This window comes from Bos mutus, chromosome 14 (assembly GCF_027580195.1).
Source record: "Bos mutus isolate GX-2022 chromosome 14, NWIPB_WYAK_1.1, whole genome shotgun sequence".
NCBI lineage: Eukaryota > Metazoa > Chordata > Mammalia > Artiodactyla > Bovidae > Bos > Bos mutus.
In genome coordinates, this window is record NC_091630.1 from 18834050 (window position 1) to 18854218 (window position 20169).

The following is a 20169-nucleotide window of genomic DNA, read 5'->3' on the forward strand; positions in this document are numbered from 1 at the left end:
GAGCGACTGAACTGACTGACTGAAATGTAACTAGTCTTATTTAATTAGATGATGTTTACAGACTTTTCCTGCTCAGTCCTTTTAGATCTTTGAGGGACTTGCTTTGTCTCTGTCTCTGTCAGCAGGGCCTCATGTTTCTGATGAGTCATCAATCAAGATTCCTGACCACAGGGGTGGGTTTGTATCCCAGCCTTTAGCAACAGTGATCAGAATAAATGGATAAGGAGACCCAAGCAGGACAGATGCATTGCTATGCAGATGCTGGGAGAAAACACTTTTACTTAAATTTTTTTTTTTCTGTTGAGATTGGTATGAGAGGACAGATGTAGAAGCCGTGGTAGGAAGAGATTTCTACAGAATGACTTGAGAGCACCAGAGACCAGAGGCTGCTGAATCGAGATCTAGGCATGAGTTCTCAACTGGGACGGCCAAGGATACCAACTGTTGGTTTAGAAGGACCACGTCTGATCCCTGAGGCCTCGATCTGGGTAGCTCTTCCTGGTCCCCAGCTGCCAGTGACTTTCCTTGTCTTGCTTCAGTTAGTTTGAATGGCATTTCTGTCATTTGTGGCCAAAAGAAATTTTGTCATTGTTCAGTCACTCAGTCATGTCCAACTCTTGCAACCCCATGGACTACAACATGCCAGGCTTCCCTGTCCTTCACCATCTCCCAGAGTTTGCTCAAACTCATGCCCACTGAGTCGGTGATGCCATCCAACCATCTCATCCTCTGTTGTCCCCTTCTCCTCCTGCCTTCAACCTTTCCCAGCATCAGGGTCTTTTCCAATGAGTTGGCCCTTTGCATCAGGTGGCCAAAGTATTGGGACTCAGCTTCGGCATCAGTCCTTCCAATGAAAATTCGGGTTGATTTCCTTTAGAATGGACTGGTTTGATCTCCTTGCAGTCCAAGGGACTCTCAAGAGTCTTCTCCAGCACCACAGTTCAAAAGCATCAATTCTTTGGCGCTCAGCCTTCTTCACAGTCCAACTCTCACATCCATACAGGACCACTGGGAAACCATAGCTTTGACTTTTGTTGGGCCTTTGTTGGCAAAGTCATGTCTCTGCTTTTTAATATGCTGTCTAAGTTTGTCATAGCTTTGCTTACAAGGAATCTTACCAAAAAGCTATAAAGACTCTGTCATCCAAGTTCTCACTGATTCAGCACGAGTGATGGGTTAGGCACTGTTCCAAGTGCTTGCCTTATAGTAACTCATTTAACGTAATGGTTACAACATCCCTGGAGTTAGAAAACGATTATTGTTCCCATTTTACAGATGAGGAAATGAGACCTCAAAAGATGAAGAGATCTGCCTATATTTACACAGCTTGTAAGGGCTTCCCAGGTGGCACTAGTGGTAAAGAATCCGCCTGCCAATGCAGGAGATATGAGACCCAGGTTCAATCCCTGGGTCGGGAAGATCCCCTGGAGGAGGACATGGCACCTACTCCAGTGTTCTTGCCTAGAGAATCCCATGCACAGAGGAGCCTGGCGGGCTACGGTCCACAGGGTTGCAAAGAGGCAGACAGGACTGAGGCAACTTAGCGTGCACACACACACACATACACACACACACACATACACACACAGCTTGTAAAACCAGACTGGATTGTGAACCCAGAAACTTTCTTAACCACCTCACCTCAAAGTAGAACCAAGAAAGGAGGCCAGTTCTCTGCAAGAAGCCCAGAAAGGGGGTCTCCAGTGAGAATATGAGTGCTTTTATCCGGAAGATGCTTTTGGCTATAACGGAAAACCCCAACCCCATTGACTTGCACAATTATTTAACACATCAAGAGGAAAGGAAGTGGGGTAGTTCTGGGGTTGGCTGATTCAGGGGCTCATTTTAAGTCACCAGGTTCCCCACTTCTTCCCACCTTTCTGTTCTGCCTGCTCAGTGCATTGGCCTCTTCCCCTGGCTGGCTCTCTGGATGACAACAAGATGGTAGCCATCCCCAGGCATCGTATTATCGTAGAACAACCGCAGGCAGAGAAAGGTACTGTTTATGCACCCGTGTTTCTTATTATCAGGTGATAGGAGCACCTAGTGCCAAAGTCCACTCGGTAGCTTTCCCCTGGTGTTTTATAACAGGACAGGGGGATGGGAGCGTCAGGGTTCACTTGGATCTGTGCTTCTCAACTGGGACACTGGAGCAATATGGGAAGGGGTGCGGTCTGTTGTTTCGATGACTCGGGGAGGGCCATGACCAGCAGTGGCTAGAGATGTAAAGACAGGAGAGGGTTGATGACCTACAATGCGTGAGACACCTATTGCTGTGACCTTGGTGAGTTTTGAACATTCACACAGGTGAAGAAACTGTTCAAAATAACAGAGCTAAAGCCTCGTTTTTATTTATAAACCCAAAGCATTTTTTAACATGCAGTGTATTTTCTAGGAAAGCAATTACTGGATACATCAAAGAAACATTGAGCTTTGTTTTCTTTAGAACTTTCCTGAGAGTTTGTTCTCCGTTCTGGAAAATCACATTGGCGACGTCAGCACCACTTGCGGAATTTTCATCTCCACTGCAGCAGACCTGCACGGACCTGCACCACTAGCTGCTACAGTCGCAGTGATTCCGGGTATTGGGCACCTACAGTGTTGTTATTCATTTCTTCTACTGTACTCCTGCTGAGCATTTGCACAGTTGAAAGACTTGGTTTTTTTTTGTAAATTATTTTCTTTTTAATTCTTCGTGCTTTAGTCAGTTCAGGCAGTTGACTTATCAACATGAGAAATTTATTTCTCACAATTCTAGAGGCTGGAAATCCTGGTATAGAGGGATAGAGAGCTCCTTTGGGTCTCTGTTATAAGGGTACTAATCCCGTCCATGAGGGCTCCACCCTTAGGACCTCAGCACCTCCCAAAGACTTCCACCTCCTAAAACCATCACTTTGGGGGTTGGAATTTCAACATATGAATTTGGGGGGGGGATACAAACCTTCAGTCAATAACAGTTTGTAGTATGGTTACTGAATATTTTGAAAAGATATGTACATAATATATTATTTATAAAATTCATTTCAATGTAGCAAAGGGGACATTATAAAAATACTTGTTATGAAAAGAGGGTGTTGGCTTTGGTAGGATGAGAGCCACTGTTCCCAGCCCCTGATACAGGTGTCTAGTGGATGGGATGGACCTCAGCAAGCTCCTCTTAGGGGCGTGATATTTTTTTCCTTTATGCTCTTCCTTTTCTATATATGAATGGGCTTTGTGTTATTTTATGTTTTATTTAATTTTTTAATTGAAGGATAATTGCTTTAAAATGTTGTGTTTGTTTCTGTCATATGACAACGTAGGGAAAAGGTTATCAAAGTAAGTTAGTAGAAATAGTTTTTGAATAAATGTCCATGAAGGAAATAAAAATGTAAAAAGGAAATACCAGGTAATGAAAGATCTGCATGAACAGTAGACTTTGGACCCTGAGGAGGCCTTAGAAGGTGTGGTCAGAAAGTCAACACCAGATGGTTCTGGAGGAGTTGATTCTGAGCTGTTATTGTCAAAGAAATCCTAAGAGGAGAAACTTTGCTGTTAGTTATGCTAGTGATATGTCACTCATTCACTTAAACTATTCATTCAAGAAGCGCTTTTTTATACTAGATTTTGGGGATACTGCTGCTGCTGCTGCTGCTGCTAAGTCGCTTCAGTCGTGTCCGACTCTGTGCAACCCCATAGACGGAAGCCTACCAGGCTCCCCCGCCCCTGGGATTCTCCAGGCAAGAACACTGGAGTGGGTTGCCATTTCCTTCTCCAATGCATGAAAGTGAAAAGTGAAAGTGAAGTTGCTCAGTTGTGTCCGACTCTTAGCGACCCCATGGACTACAGCCTACCAGGCTGCTCCATCCATGGGATTTTCCAGGCAAGAATACTGGAGTGGGGTGCCATTGCCTTCTCCGTTTGGGAATACAGAGATGAGTAAATCACCATCCTGCCCTTAAGGATCCTGCATTCCTATTGAGGAGCAGACATGTGAACAGTTACAGATGTTAAAGGGGCCACAGGAGAATTTGTGAAAGGGGACAGTGGGCACTCCAGAGGAAGGCAGGCCCTGTGTCCATCTGACCACCATTTTATCTTAGAGGAATGGTACCCACTTGTCTGCTCTTTCCCTCACACCTATTTTTGTTCACACGATTGACTCCATACTTAGGTCCTAACACATGACGGTTGGAAAGATTCTACAAAGAAAAGCCCAAATAAACCACTTGAAGAAGATATCAAGGCAGAACTGATGTTATCATGCAAACTTAGTGCTTGATTTCATATGCTTTAGGGCCAAATGTAGCTAGCTGGTGCCTTTCCATCATGACAAAGTCCCCTACCTCAAACCAAGTACTTAGCTTTCTTTGTGTTCCCAAAGGGTAGACTATTCACTGTAATTTCCCACATGGAGCCAGTAGGGCAGAAATGTAGAGACCTCTACCTAGACCACAAAGCGTATCAACTGTCAGGACAGAAACAGCATTCCGTGAATCTTATCATTCCGTCTCAAATATTGAGAAACTATCACTAATTTGAGGAGACACAGTAAGAATAAACTTGAGGCCACTTAAGATTTATCAGAGTCTGGTTCTATTCTCCTGTATTTAGGTTCTCTGTAAAAATCCCCTTTAATTTGCCCATCTCTCAGGTCTATAATAAAAGAGAAGTTGCATATAGGTTCTGATTAATTTATCATGAGTGTCAAGTCTTGGCTTTCAGGGTGAGAGTAGGGGAGGAATGACATAGGTGATGAAAGTCCACAGATAGCACGAACACCCAATTTAACCAGCAATTTCAAATCCTCCTCCACTAAAATATTTTTTTCGTTTTTCATTAGAGGTAGCAAGGCTCAGCCCACCTTTTATGGCTGGATCTAACAATATGTGAACTCATCAGAAGGCAGTCAAGTGGGTGCAAGAGGAACAGTGAGAATTGGGGATTGTTGGCCTTTCTGAAATTGCAAGTTGACCACTCTTCTTCACTCTGTTGGTTTCATTTAGAAGCAGCACCAGATTGAACTGCAAGGAGATCAAACCAGTCCATCCTAAAGGAAATCAACCCTGAATATTCATTGGAAGGACTGATGCTGAAGCTGAAGCTCCAATACTTTGGCTACCTGATGCATAGAGCCGATTCATTGGAAAAGACCCTGGTGCTGGGAAAGATAGAAGGCAGGAGAAGAAGGGGATGACAGAGGATGAGATGGTTGGATGGCATCACCAACTGAATGGATATGAATCTGAGCAAGCTCTGGGAGATTGTGAAGGACAGGGAAGTCTGGCCTGCTACAGTCCATAGGGTTACAAAGGGTCAAAAACGATGGAGTGACTGAACCACAGCCACATCAGCAATGTTGGTTTAAACTGGGGGCTGTCAAGCAGAACTTTTAGAAAGACCCACTCCCTCTTTGTTCATCACTAAAAAGCAGCTCACAGATAGAGGACCCTCTGTGTAAAATGTGCTTGCAGTGACTGCAGGCAGGATGATGTGACAGAGCAGAAGCTGAGCTCCCAGAGCAGAACCTCCAGGCTAAACTCTACCAGTTTGAGCTTCTGATATGACTCAGACTCAACCCAACCTGTAACCGTCACCATGCAGACTGCCTTAGGCCCAGCCCTTCCCAAAAGCCCTCATGAGGCCTCCCAACTGCCTGCCAGTCACGGCTGCACATGACCTAACCTGAGTCACACCTCACTCTCACTACTCTCCAAACCACAAACATCAGCTTCTGCCCAGGGTTACCCGCTGGCTTCTGCATTTACCTCACTTCCCACCATCTTGCCTTTCCTCCTGTCATGGCTTAAACCCCCTTCTCTTGCTAAAAATGTAGCTATTTTCTCAAGGTCCAGCCCTTCCATGAAAGCATCCTTGTTTCCTCAAACTCAAAGTTATCATTCTCTCCTATGATAGCACTTTATCAGTATGTCTTTTATGATACCACATCATGCTTTCTTTTATATCACAGTAGTTTATGTCCCCTATGACTTTAATGTTCTTCAAAATGTGGGTCAGGACCCACCAGTGAGTTTTGAAATCACTTTAGTGAGTCATGACCTGAATTTTAGAAAATGAAATAGAATAAAACAGAAGATTTTAGAATGCATTACTTGTAAAAAATATTTCTCACTTTGGTTTTTTGGTAAAAAACTTGGAAGTCACTGCTTCACTTAGTAATGTTTTCAGCTTCTATGTACAGAAAGCATCCATCCAACCAGTTTAAATAACAAAGGATTTATCAACTTATATAATGAGAAATCTGGAGGTAGGGGCAGCTCTAGGTTAGTTTATCAGTAACTCATCAACATCAAGGACCCAGATTTTTGCCATCTCACTATCCTTCCAACTATCTACCCTCATGTTTGCAAGATGGCTGCAGGAGTTCCTTGCATCACAACAACATCCAAAGGCAGAAAAAAATGAACTTATTTTTTGGATCTCTTTTTATCAGAAAAAAAATTTTTCCCCAGAACTACCCCTAACTCTTAGTAGATCTCCTTCTGTTTCTCTTTGAAATAAATTGAAATGAATGATATGCCTAGCCAAGTGTGGCAAGGAAAATCAAAATTAGTTTCAAACAGGATCAGAGCACCTTCCCCGAGCACTTGTCTGATCAGAAATATGGGGAAGACTAATGAATCTGAGGTAGGCAAGCAAAGTATCTACCAGTTCCACACAAGGTACTTCAGGGTCAGACCAGGGTCCCTTTCTCTTCACATTCTCTGCAAGGCTTACCATGCAGTAAGTCTAGACAGTCACCTCAATTTCCAGTGGTAAATTAAATCAATCACTTTGCCTCAAGGTATAAATATTCATGGGCTACATAGATCAAATATCCAACTTGAGATACCAGAGGCATTCTGTAGACATGATTTGCCAATATATAACTCACCAGAGGCTAGGGTTTTTCTCTGTCTTAATTTTTCTATTGAATTTTTAAACACAAAGGGCTAGACTAACAGCACGGTACTTTGTAATACCATTTAAATAATAAAACACGTATTTGTCACCATGCAGATGGCAACTGAAGATCCCACAGATGGAATTGTGGCTCTCTGGAGGAGACGGTAAGCATGTGACAGTGGGTGTAGAGAGACGGCTGTATGGGGTGGAGAGACATTACGTCATCCCAGATATGGGCTTTCTTTGGGAACCTGGCAGGATTACTGCTGAATCACTCAGCTAGGCAAATTATTGGCGTGTGAGTTGTACAAAGGTCCCTGTAATTAAGCCCTTGTTCTACCACTCTCCTTGGCATCTTTCTGCTTATATTGCCATTTAAGGCCAGACTTGAAAATCTGAATGCATAAAATAATTCTCTCTGCAGAGTCAGTGTCTTAGAGCATGGAGCCAGTGCTCTTTCTCCTCTCTTGCATGCACATGTATGTGTACACACACACACACACACACACACACACACAGACACACACACATCAAACCACATCAAACTTCTGAACTGCAGAAGGCTTTTGTCTCTGAGATGGTTAGAATCTTTCTCTTTGTTCCTATTATAACTGCATGATTCTCCCACCTGTCCAGTAAATAAGACTAGCCTTGTGAGCTGCCTCGCAACTCCTTAAAAAGTACACTTGAAACTAACACAATATTGTAAATCAACTATACATCAATTAAAAAAAAAAAAAGACAAGAAAAAATGGAGGCCTTGTGTACTGAGTTGCATAGCAAATCTTTTCTCATTTGCTGGGCCACAGATGCTGTGAGTGCATCTGGTTGGCCTGGGGGCGGTAGACATGGGTTCTACTCTTGGCTCTGCTACTAACTGGTCATCTAGTTGTTTTTGTTTTTTTTTTTAGGGAAGTATTTATTTATTTATGGCCGTGCTGGATCTTCGTTGCTGCACACAGTCTTTCTTTAGTCTCAGCGAGCAGGAGCTAATAATCTCTAGTTGCCACGCGCGGGCTTCGCATTGCACTGGCTTCTCTCGTTGTGGAGCACAGACCCTAGGTGCGTGGACTTCGCTGCTCCGTGGTATGTGGAATCTTCCTGGACCCTGGACATGGGCTCAAACCCGTGTCCCCTGCATTGGCAGGTGGATTCTTAACTTGAATCACCAGAGAAGTCCTGTTACCTGGCTGTCAGGTTGCACTGGGGCTGTGGGTGCTCGTCCTGCTCGGCCAGAGCTCATTAGAAGTTCCACACTCAGTTTCAGGAAAGTCCTTGGCTGGCAAACTCAGTGGTGTTCTTGCAGCCAGAACATGAGATGTCCAGAAACTACAGAGAAACGCGGAAGATACGACCACAGAAATAAGTACCATCACATAGGGCTTTCACATACATTATCTCATTTGATTTACTCCCTCTATCAACTTCATAAGGTATTTACACTCATTTTAAATGAGATTCTAGAGACCATAGACTATAGAGATTAAGGCTGGTGCCCAGGTACATTCTGTTTTTTTTAGTTAATTATTATTATTATTGTTATTTTGACTGTGGCTTGTGGGATCTTAGTTCCCCACCCAGGGGTGGAACCTGTGCCCCCTGCAGTGCAAGCGAGGAGTCCTAACCACCCGACCGCCGAGGAAGTTCCTCCCAGGCACATTCTTAAATGTGTTATTTAACAGATGGCTTGGGAGAACTTGGAAAGGAAGTGGCAAGTACACAGAACCACAGGACTGCACCCTCATTTCCTTTTGATAGCATTACCCCGTAACTGATAAGAGCCAAGATGTATTGAGTGCTTCCTAGGTGCCCTGCACTATGCTAAGTTTTTCAACACACTTAAGCTTCACACAAAAAAATCATGAAGTGGGTGCTATGATTACTTTAATTTACAGATAAGGAAACTAAGCCTTAGAGAAAGAAGCAAATTTTTTTCAGGTTGTGGCTATCCCATTTTTCCTCCTGTTTCCCGCCCCCCCCTCCCGCCCCTCAACTGCAGTGTGAAGCTGAAACTCCAATACTTTAGCCACCTGATGCGAAGACTTGACTCATTGGAAAAGACCCTGATGCTGAGAAAGATTGAAGATGGGAGGAGAAGGGGACAACAGAGGATGAGATGGTTGGATGGCATCACCAACTCAATGGACATGAGTTTGAGTAAACTCTGGGAGTTGGTGATGGACAGGGAAGCCTGGAGTGCTGCAATCCATGGGGTCACAAAGAGTCAGACACAACCGAGTGACTGAACTGAACTACAGGGTGTGGGATCTTATTTCCCCAACCAGGGAATCGAACCTGTGACCCTTGCAGTGGAAGCTCAGAGTCTTAACCGCTAGACTGCCAGGAACTCCCCTTCCTGTTCTTTAAAAGACGCATTCTTCAGGACTTAGTGCCAAGGTTCCCAGTAAGTCTCTCTCTGCCTCATCTCTATCATCTAAAGTGCTCCACTGCCGACCTCACTTCCTCTGCCACACTCCCCCTGTTCATTTCATTCACAGGACCTGTTAGAATCTGTAGATAGCTTGTTTACTTACTGATGTGCCGCTTTATTTAGTCTCTACTATTCAGATATAAGCTTGAGAGGGCAGGGACCCTGTCTTCCTGATTGTCCAATGCTAGTGTCTGGCAGGATGTCTGGAATATAATAAGTACTCAACACAAATGTGATTGATTGAATGAATGAGCGCATGCATAAATCAATGAGTGTAGTCAATCAGTGGGATTTAGACATGAGTTTGTCTAATGACAGAAATAAAGTTTTAGCCCCTCTGCTCACGCATTTACTCACTTATGCTTTCAACAAGCATTATTACATTTATCAGTAAATGTCAGGCACTGAGGTAGGTGATGAAGCATCAAAAGAGTCAGACAGTCTCTGTCCTTGAAAAAGCCCACTTATGAGGGGTGGAGGTGATAGTTTGGAGGAGTGATTGAGTGAGGTTTATTAAAAAGTACAAATAAAATTATAATGTGATATGGCTTAGAATGAAGTGTAAAATGACACAGCAGGAAAGAAAGGGACCTTAGTGTTTCTGCTGGACTCGGAAGACTTCTGCAGAGCAAATGACTTTGAACCTGACCTTGAAAGAGGACTCTGAATTGTGGAGGAGGGCTCATAGTACGTCTGGGGACAGCATAGCGCCTGTCTCCTGTGCTGCACTGCTGAGTCACATTTTGATCATAGTGCCCAGTTGTTAGAAGGGCTACTGACCTACTGACCTTTCAGTGTAAACATCACAGAGTGGACCCTGCCAGGGGTCAGGGTGAGAAGGCACCTGGGTCTGAGTGGTGTCCAGGTGTCCTCCAACACTGAGAGAGACATGACTGGGAGGACTGTTTCTCAGAGGAAAGCACAAAAGACAGAAGCAGAGTACAGCATGGAAATAGCCTTATTCCCGCCCTAAACACATAGAATTTCCTGACGAGAGAGCAGACTAACCCAAGTGCATATACTAGCTTGTAGTTTTCAAAACATCTTCTCAAACATTATCTCATTTGATCCTCCAGTAGCCTGCTAGATATTCTGAGGCTCAGCAAGACCATTTAGTATTCATTTATTTGGTCTACGTTTATGGAGGGCCAAGCCCCAGCCAGACCTGGGTGATGCAAAGGGGAAGAACACAGCCTCTGGCCCCAAAGCACTTAAGTGCAAAGATGCAACGAGGGCACATTGTAAAGTGCCATGACTCCACTCAACCCTAAGAGTGGAGTGCTGAAGTGGTGGCAACACTATGGACTCCTGGGTAAGGCAGTCTTGGGTTCAAATCCTTGCTCTTCACCCACCTTGGGTGATTAAGTGAGATCGTTAAATGTGCACATCTTGCCTTTTTATGACTCCTCCTACAATCTTCTAAGAGCAGAGGAGTGGGGGTCAACGACTTTCTGCAGCCTCAAGGAGCAGTGGATTTGCTCCTTAGTAAACAGTCGAGCAGCTGCATTTGCCAAGTCACACACTACACACACACACACACACACACACGAGAGCGTTAAAAATAAATGAAATGAGAGTTTCCCTGGTGGTACAGTGGACAAGAATTTGATGCCAATGCAGGGAACATGGGTTCGATCCCTGGTCCAGGAAGATTCCACCTGTTGGGGCACAGTGAAGCCTCTGGGCCACAGCTACGGAAGCCTGAGTGCCTGGAGCCTGTGCTCTGCAACAGGAGAAACCACCACGATGAGAAGCCCAAGTACCACAACTAGAGAGTAGCTTTGGCTTACCACAAGTAGAGAAAGCCTGAGTGCAACAACGAAGACAAGCACAACTGGAAAGAAAATAAATAAACAAATAACAAGAAAAAAATGAAATGAAATCATAACATATGTACTAATTAGGTTATAGCCTGACTGCTAAAGCAAAGACTTAAATAGGCAGTCACTTACCCAAGATGGAAATGGATTTCTCTTTCACATACACACTGAGCCAGGCTCTGCTCCAGGAAGTCATCCCATCTCAGGCTCTTTCCACCTAGATGCTCTGCCAGGTCTAGGGGGCTGACCTCAGCTTTCTGGTCCAAAATGCCTCATCACAACACACACTGTGTTCAGGTGTAGCTTGATACAGGAATTTAAGTGCTATCACCAGGACCTGATCCTCTCTCAGCATGGTTTCCATCTCCTCTGGATGTTGGTTTCAGTCTCACATAAGCTCTCCCATCATGGTCGCAGGAAGATTTGGGCAGCTCCTGACTCCATGTGCTCTTAGCTTTCTGTCCAGTGTCTTCCTTTTAAGAGTCAAATTGGTAACCTGCACTAATCCCAGTGGTCAAGTGGATGGGAGGAGTTGATTAGGGCCTTGTCACAATGGCATCACAAAGTGGGGGAGTGATGAGTCCCTACATAAAATTCTCGATTTTACCAGGAGAAGGATGAATGGATGCCAGGTGGTTGGAAAAAAAATCCCTTGGGAATGCCTTTCTAGTTTCTAAATGGGATGCTGTTTGACTCATGGATTATTAACTGAATGTTGCAGTGGAAAAGAAAAAAGAGGAATGAGTTTTTCTCTTTCCCTTTCCTAAGAACAAAGAAGATAAAGAGAACAGTGAGCCAGCCTGAACACTCTTAGTTTTTTTTACTTTAACTGTTCCTAACTCCTAAGGTCTGTAACTGAGTTTACTTTTTTGCCCCTTAACTCTGCAGGAGCTACGTTTTGCATCTCTTTTCCTTTGACTCTGTGCTAAATACATCCCATATCTGGTGTTTACCCTTACAACACCCTTCCCCTTGCAGTTACATTTCAAAAACGGAACTACATTTCTGTAGTTACCTGACGCCAGTCTATGATTGTCTTTGAAACAATGCAAGAGGAAGAAATCAAAATCCTAACACCTTTGTTCCTCATCGTCTTATAAGCCCCTAGACTCCTCATGGGGGGGGCGGGGGGAGGGGCACAGTTCTTGAGGCATGAGCCCTACTGTGTTCCCCTCTCCATTGGCTGAGAATTAAAGCCACCTTTCTACTTCCTCCAAACTCTGTCTCTGTATTTTTTCATTAGGCTTCATTGGGCAGAGAGGGCCAAGATTTTGGCCAGCAACATGAAGACAACTTATTTTCAAATTTAGTTGGTTGATAGAAGAAAAAACCTCTATTTCTTCTTTCAATTAACTGCATGCACTTCTAGAGTGCAATAATCCACATCAGTGATCTTTTAACTTTACCCCAAAAGCCCCAATCCTGATTATGCGCCCAACTAGTACATGTATTTCTTTGTAAGTATACACATGTGCTATTTGACTACTAACATATTACTATGGTAAACACTGATAGTGGCACCGGATGTCCATCCTTCCCCACTTCCTTAGTGTAGCATTTCCTAATGGGCACATGGCATCCTACAATAGACTACATGTCCCAGGATCCTTTGCAACTAGATGTGATCACATGACTAAATTCTAGCCAATGAATTGTCAGAGGTGTCAGGTACAATTTACAGGAAGTGTCCTCCATGAAATAAACATTCAGTTCTCCCCTTTTTTCTCCTTCCTGCTCTCTAGAATGCGAACAGGATGGCTTGACCATAAGCAACAGCCTTGGACAATGGAGTGGAAGCCACACGCTGAAGAGCTGGAGCAATCAGAAAAGATACCAGTTCTGGGTGGCTCACTGCCACACTCCAAGTGCATGAGACAGAAATAAACTTCTGTCTTGTTTAAGCCATGATGTTTTGGATATTTTCTTCTTTCTTAATCTCAGTCAAATCTGATCCTACATGATAAAATTTTATATGTTTTAATACACATACCAAAATACATATAGCACAGAAGAGATAAAATAAATGGACGTTCTAATATTTCTTGTACCCCACCGAATAGAGTTTCACATACCTCTAGGGTGCATCCCTGCCCCCCTTCATTTTAGAACCCTCTGGTCCCCTTGGCCCTGGCCCTAGTCTCATGGTGCCCATGGGGTTAGGGACCTTTGAGAGGGACCTTTGCCTCCTCTCCCTGAATACACTGAGCTCTTTGAGGCAGGGGCCCTGAGCAAGCCTTCTGCACCACCTTGCCTAACTCGGGCAGAGTCCCTTCTCGGTCCTGCTTTTGCTACCTGCTGACTCTTCTGTGTGTGTTTCTATCATCCAGAGTTTGCTTTTGCAATGGGGAAAGCAGACCAGAAAATCTGATGGAATTGACAAGATCAGATACAATCTGAACACAAAGAAGTAGGCAATCTGTAATTGTCAGGGAAAAAGACGTGCCCTTCTAGCCTGCTCCTGCACCACAGAACTTGAGCTAACTGGCCTGGTTCTGTAGGGAAGGAAGGGGGGAGGGGGAAGCGCAGAGGTAAAGAGCTTTGTGGTTTTAGAGCTTTCTCTGAGGGCACGGCTTTCTCTTCCCTGGAAGGCGACAATTGTGGGGCCACGCCCACCCCACCCCACCAGACTTGGTCAGAGTGAACCCAATTCCATAACTCTGAGGCTTGAGGGTCACAAATCCCCATCGAGGCTAGGCCTGGGAAAGGCGACCCTGCCGGATCTCTTTAGGATCTGGGCGAGTCCATACTCCCTCCCTCCACCCCCTTGAGGCATCAGTGTCCTGATTGTATCACAGCTTCAAAATTCCCTGACTCATGCCATCCTCGGATTTTAAAAGAGCTTATTCAAGTGGTGTAGGCTGCACGCTCCACCCCGCAATCAACTCAGCAATTCAGTACATCACCCATGTGTGTGTGTGTGTGTGTGTGTGTGTGTGTGTGTGTCTAGAAAAGGGAGGGACTGGAGAGGGGGAGAGGGGTTCCTGAAACCAGAAGGAAAAGTGCATGAGGAAACTTGCGCTGCTGATCTCATTAGGAAAACGGTGAATTGGCGCCCCAAAGAACAGCTGGCCCTGACCCCTAAGTGGGCAGGTCAGAACGGGGAAACCGCTGCGCAGGTTTGCTCAGGAAAAGCAACCATGCTGGGGAGGAAGGCATCTTCTCCCCCCATCACAGTCTGAGCCTGCTGTTCTCCGGCACTTCTAGGGAGCGAGGCTATACCATGTGATTTGCTAGTAACTATGGCAACGAACCTCATTCCTGTGAAGTGTACGGAAAGAAATCCCACAGAAAGAGATCTGGGCAGGCTGGTTGTCCTGTGCCCAAGGGCAGCTCGGCTCCAACTCAGTTTGTTCTCCATTACTGCTGCTGCAGTTGTTGTTATGTTGTTGAGGAAACGACAGTGATTCCCTCTCTTCTGAGCGGGAGACGCTGGCTCGTTTTGCTTCTCCTCCTGATACTTGCATCCCCAACTTTGGAACAGTCTCGGAAGACGAAAGACAAAAATAGCTCTCTCTGAAGGAGAGGATGCTAATGCATGCTGTGCTTTCAGAGATGGGCTTCTCTCTGTAAAGCGTGCAGCTCCAGTACGTGAAGCCTGGAGGTAGTTCCGCTCGGCCCCGGCCGCAGAAAGAGCACTGAAAAGGGCGGGAGAGCGAACACACCTCTGTCTGCCGGGAGAGGCCGGAGGGGTGGTAGGTGCTGTGGAAGCCTAAGCGGCAGTGGGCGGGGTGAGGCGACCCCACCGCGGGCACTCGCCACGCCCTCCACTCACAGGCTTACAGGAGGAAGTGGCTCTGATCTTTGTTGCAAACGAAGGACATAATTATCATTTGGGGAACACGCATTGTTCAATGACGCAGCATCCAGCAGCCAAAAGAGGGCTGGCCGGTGATGGGAGCTCACTTGGTGCCCTCTCTGAGCTGCAGCTTCCGTCTGCCTTCAGGAGGCCGGCTAGCGGGCGCTGCCTTTTCAGTGACCTTGAACAAGTCACTTCGCCTCTCCGGGTGTCGGTTTCTCCATCTTTAAAAGAGCAAAAAAAAAAAAAAAAAAAATTTCTGTAGCTTTTCTCACTGGGTTTTGTTTGTTTTTAATAATCTCCTTGGCTAACCTAAGGGAAAGCAGTTTAAAAAACTGTAAATCTCTGTGTAGTATCATTATCCTCCTCAGTAGTGGAAATGTCCATTCTTAAAGGATTCTGAAAGTTGGAATGAGTAAGTCATCAGGTCAAAAACTTCAGTAGTACAAAGCTATAGATGTAGCTTCGTAGGGTTTTCACTAATGTTTCATGACTACAAAGCAAATTGCACACTGCATGTCATCCTAAGGAACTACCCCACCTCCCCCGTATGACAGTTTCCATTTTACAGATGAGGCCCAAATTCACATAGCCCATGACAGAGCTGGGATTCACGTCCTGGCCTGTCTGATGTCTGAGTCTAGGGTCTCACCCGCTGCTGGGGCCTTGTGTTGGGGTAAATTCACTGAAACATTCTCCAGTGTTGGAATTAAGTTCGGAGGTGCTTGTCAGTTCACAGAGCAGCATGGGTGGGGGGAGTGGGGGGGTGTTTATAAAGAGGGAGTCTGCCTTCCTTTCTCATCTAGGGGGTACTCATTTGTCGCATGCTGACATGACCATCTCTTGGCTCCTCATGGAAAACTCCAGTAGCTAAAAGCTGGACCTCCTGGGATCCCTTGCCTAGTAATGGGTAACCATATGGCCTGGCCAGGCCATGTTTGGTCTTCCAGAGTCATTCTTGACTTTTCTTACCCTGCTTGTGGCCCGAAGCCTCACCCCTCTGGAGGCTGCGTCTGCACACTGGGAAGCCCCTGCAAGAGAAGAGTGAGGCCAGGTGTTTGTTCTGCCCGCCCCGCCCCCCGCTCCTGGGTGGCTGCAGGTTGGCTGCTCCTCTCTTCCCTTTAGGAGGTATCAGGACTCCCAGCTGTCACCAGCCCCAGGGACTGCACGATTCCTTGGAGGGTTCCTTCAACTCTGCTTGCACTTTTATAAAATCTCTTTATTAGACATGCCTCTATTCCTCACCTTGAGTGAGCTAATCTCTTCCCTTCTGGGCCCCTGCCTAACACAGTAGGAAAACAGTTCCTTCCTCCTGGGACTGCAATGGGAATGAAATGAGCCAGTGCGTGTAAATGAAATGAGCCAGTGCGTGGCCTGAAAGGGTCAGCAGGTGAAAAAAGGGATGAATTCCTTCCCTGAGCGTCCTCTCCAGGAGGCAGAGTGGCCAGCAACCGCCCCAACTGGCCTGCCGTCTGGCTTGTCCAGGAGCTCAGCCTCCATTCTTCCTTAAGCGGTCACTGGTTTACAGTGGGAAACAGTGGATACTAAATAAGCAGAACTCGATGATTTATATGATGAGCAAAAGGAAACAAGAACATTATGCCAACTGAAGGTGAAAATGATAAGTCAAATACACATATAGAGCAGTTATTCATTTATCCTAAAAATATTTATTAAGCACCTGCCATTTGCAAAAGATGTAGCAATAAATAATACAGACCTGGCCCCATTTTCTCACAGAGCTTGTGCTCCAGTAGGGGAGAGATATACCTAACAAAGGATACTGAAACATCTTTCCTTTTTAGTTAAAATTGTGGGGACTTACCTGGTGGCCCAGTGGTTAGGGTGCTGTGCCTCCACTGTAAGAGAGCTAGCTGGGGTATTAAGATCCTGTTTGCCACGTAGTGTGGCTACCCCACCCCCCACCAAAAAAAAAAAAAAAAAAACCAAACCAGAAAACAAAAAACTTTTGTGGCAGGAGGAGGAATGGTGATGAAGGAAGTGACTGTCAGTTGAATACTGTGCCAGGGACTGGGTGAGGCATTTCATTCGCATCATCTCATTTAATTACACAACAAAGGGTAGAGTTATCCTTTTTCTGCAATGAGGAAGCTGAAATCCAAAGAGTTTATTTGATTTACCAAGGTCAGCAACCATTCGAAAAAAGCACCTGCCTGCCCCTGAATGTACAGATAGTGGGAGAGAGAGGTATGCAGAGAGATATTTATCAAACACTGGGTCATGTATAGTGACGGTGATGTATTCAGGGCACAAAGGGAGCACGGGATGAGGGGAACTTCAACCTCACAAGAGATGTTGGGAAAGACTTAGGGAAGGAAAGGCCTCAACAGAGTTTTAGAGTTGCTAATAGCCAAGCTGGAGGTAGGAGAGAACAGGGGCTCTTGGGCAGAAGGGGTGCCAGTGAAAAAAAAAAAAAACAGACTACAGAGCAAGGACTGTGGATGGAGAGTTGTAGGCAGGGCCAAGGCTCTGGTGGAATTTTATTTTGTATCAAGAAACGTAGATTGCAAGTCTTATACCTCACCTTTCAGATAAAGAGTTCAAACAGAGGAGTAACATGGTCAGATCTGGGTGTTAGATAGATCACTCTGGTTATTAAGTAGAGGACAAATTTGAGGTGGACAGGAATGGGAGTAGAAAGAGAGAGACTTCAAGAAGCTTAAATGTCGTCAAGGCAAGACATGGTAAGACCCAAAGGAGGTCAAAGGTCCAAGCAATGGAAAGGAGGCAACGGTTTGGAGAACTACTTTAAAAGGTAGTGTCAAAATGCAGTGAGCAATTGGCTTTGTGACACAAATGAGGAAGAGGGGGTCTTCTCCCCAGTCTAGGTGGTCGGTGGATGGATGGCTGGGCTACCACTTGACATGGAAAATGCAGAAGAAAAAGCTGATTTGGGAGGCAGAGACATGATCGCTATTGTCTTTTTTGTCTGGCCCCTTTGTATTTCTTGCTCCATGTTAATACAATAACAAATCCAAGAAGTAGAGAGCTATGATCTAAGCTAGCTGTGTCAAGTTCATTCCTGGAAACTTGAATCTATGCAGTGACCTGGTTCTCGCCTCCAGACACTGGGTTGTTCAGTGATTCTTCTGACTCTAGGAGTTACCTTGCAATGCTTCCAATTAATCTTTTCTATGCATAGGCTAGTCAGGATCATTCCCTGTTGCTTATAACCAAAGAGCACTAAGGAGAGATTAATTCAGCTCTGGATACCGTGGGTTTTTATGCCCATGTGACCGCCATGTGAAGACCAGCACCTCCATGAAATGTGAATCAGAAGGGAAAGTTCTGGGCTAGGGATATCAGCATATGAATCATAATTGTGACTAGGAATGAATCAGACCACTGAGAGAGTGTAGGGGCAAGAATACAGGTGGGCAGAGGGCGACATCCAGGAGTACAAGAAGTAAAGGCTGGGAGAGGAAGAAACAAGAATTTAAATGGTCAGAGAGAGCCCAGGAGAGTGTGATTTCATAGAGACCAAAGGAATACGCGTTTAAAGAATGAACACTTGAAAATTTCACATATAAGCAGGAGACCAAAGAAAACAAGGGGCTGAACTTTGACTTGACCAGTAGACTGCTGATGATCTATGGGGTGGTATCCTTGGAGGGAGAGTAAGACAGAAGCCAGCAGCCGTGTGAGGTGCAGAGCACCTGGGGCTGGGGGAGAGGAGGCTCTGGGAGGTTTTAAATGAGAAACTAGATCTGGAAACTAGAGAGGAGGGGCAGGGTCAAGGGAGGGGTGATTTTAGCAGCTTCAATCAGATTAGCCGACCCAGAGACCATGCTCCCTTCAAAATCTGCCTTTCTGGGACTTCCTGGTGGTCCGGTGGCTAAGACACTGTGCTCCCAAAGCAGGGAGCCTGGGTTCCACCCCTGATCAGGGAACCAGATCCCACGTTCCTAACTCAGACCTGGTGCAGCCAAATAAATAAATAAATATTTAAAAGCAAACAAACGAAAATCTGTTTTCCTGTGCCCAGGGAGAATGGGGGTCTGACTGGTGAGGAGAGCCCCAGCACAAAGAATATTCTCTTCAAGTTGGGGGCTTTGCCTGCAGTCAGATGCCCCTCTGAGTGAGAGGGGCTGAGGACATTGAAGAACAAAAGCTGGTGGATTTCTTGTGCCTACTTCTGGCCTGACTTGATTCTGGGTAGGCCCCAAACCAAAAGGACAACTAAGTGAAGAAAAAGAGGGAAAACTCAATTTGCTCTTGTATATTCATATTTAAAATCCCCTTTGAATCCACTCCCCAACCCCCTATCCCCACCCCCCCCCCACCATCAAATTCAGGGGGAAAAAAACAACCCAAACCATGTCTGGGAAATGAATTCATATCAGAGGGATAGTCACTGCCCTGTGTTAGCTGAGGAGTGTGTTCCTTCAAAGAAGCACAGCTTGGCAGGTCCCGTGCTAATGCTCCAGGTAGACTTTTATGGGTAAAGGATGGATGAAATCGAGTTGAGCCAGTGACAAGAGATTTTTAAAAAATCATTATAAAATTCCTTGATATCATAAAATTTATATATGCTCATTGGAGAACCTTTGGAAAATACACAAAGACCTAAAATAGCCTGAAGCCTCATCCCCAGGAGGACCATTTTGGAATACTTTCTAGTCTCTGTATCTAGGAGCAGGGCCAGTTTTTGAGAGCTGTATTTATGGACAATCCACTAATGTCAGTCGCTAGGCTGTTTCCGGAGTAACTGTCCAACAGGATCCTACGCACAATGTGTGTGTGCTAAGGTCGCTTCAGTCGTGTCTGACTCTTTGGGACCCTGTGGACTGAAGCCCACCAGGCTCCTCCGTCTGTGAAATTCTCCAGGCAAGAATACTGGAGCGGGTTGCCGAGCCCTCCTCCAGGACATCTTCCTGACCCAGGACTGAGCCTACGTCTCTTAGGTCTCCTGCATTGGCAGGCAGGTTCTTCGCCAATAGTGCCATCTGGGAAGGGACAAGGATGATAGATGCAAGGGCAAAGATGGTCTAATGTTGACATCTACGGCAGAGCACAGCAAGAGAGAAAGGCTGAGGACGCACCAGAGAAGGATCTGGAACCCAGATCTCCTGACGGCAGTTGTCAGAACCCCTCTGCACCAGACACATGGCTCTCACGTCCCAGGTGTATCTTGCTTTAAGAAACCCGACGTCCCACTCCCAATTTCCGTGTCTGGGGCATCACCTGTATTTCAGTTGCTGTAGTAGGCTGGAACA

General features: G+C 45.6%; 1 long non-coding RNA gene across 1 annotated transcript; it reads right to left on the reverse strand.

The window, feature by feature from the left end:
- Positions 1–2329: 2329 nt before the first annotated feature.
- LOC138990797 (uncharacterized) lies at positions 2330–15969 on the reverse strand. Its single transcript, XR_011466911.1, has 2 exons — positions 15905–15969; positions 2330–15156 (listed from the first exon to the last, which is right to left on the reverse strand). It is a non-coding gene; the product is annotated as an uncharacterized lncRNA (long non-coding RNA).
- Positions 15970–20169: the final 4200 nt, after the last annotated feature.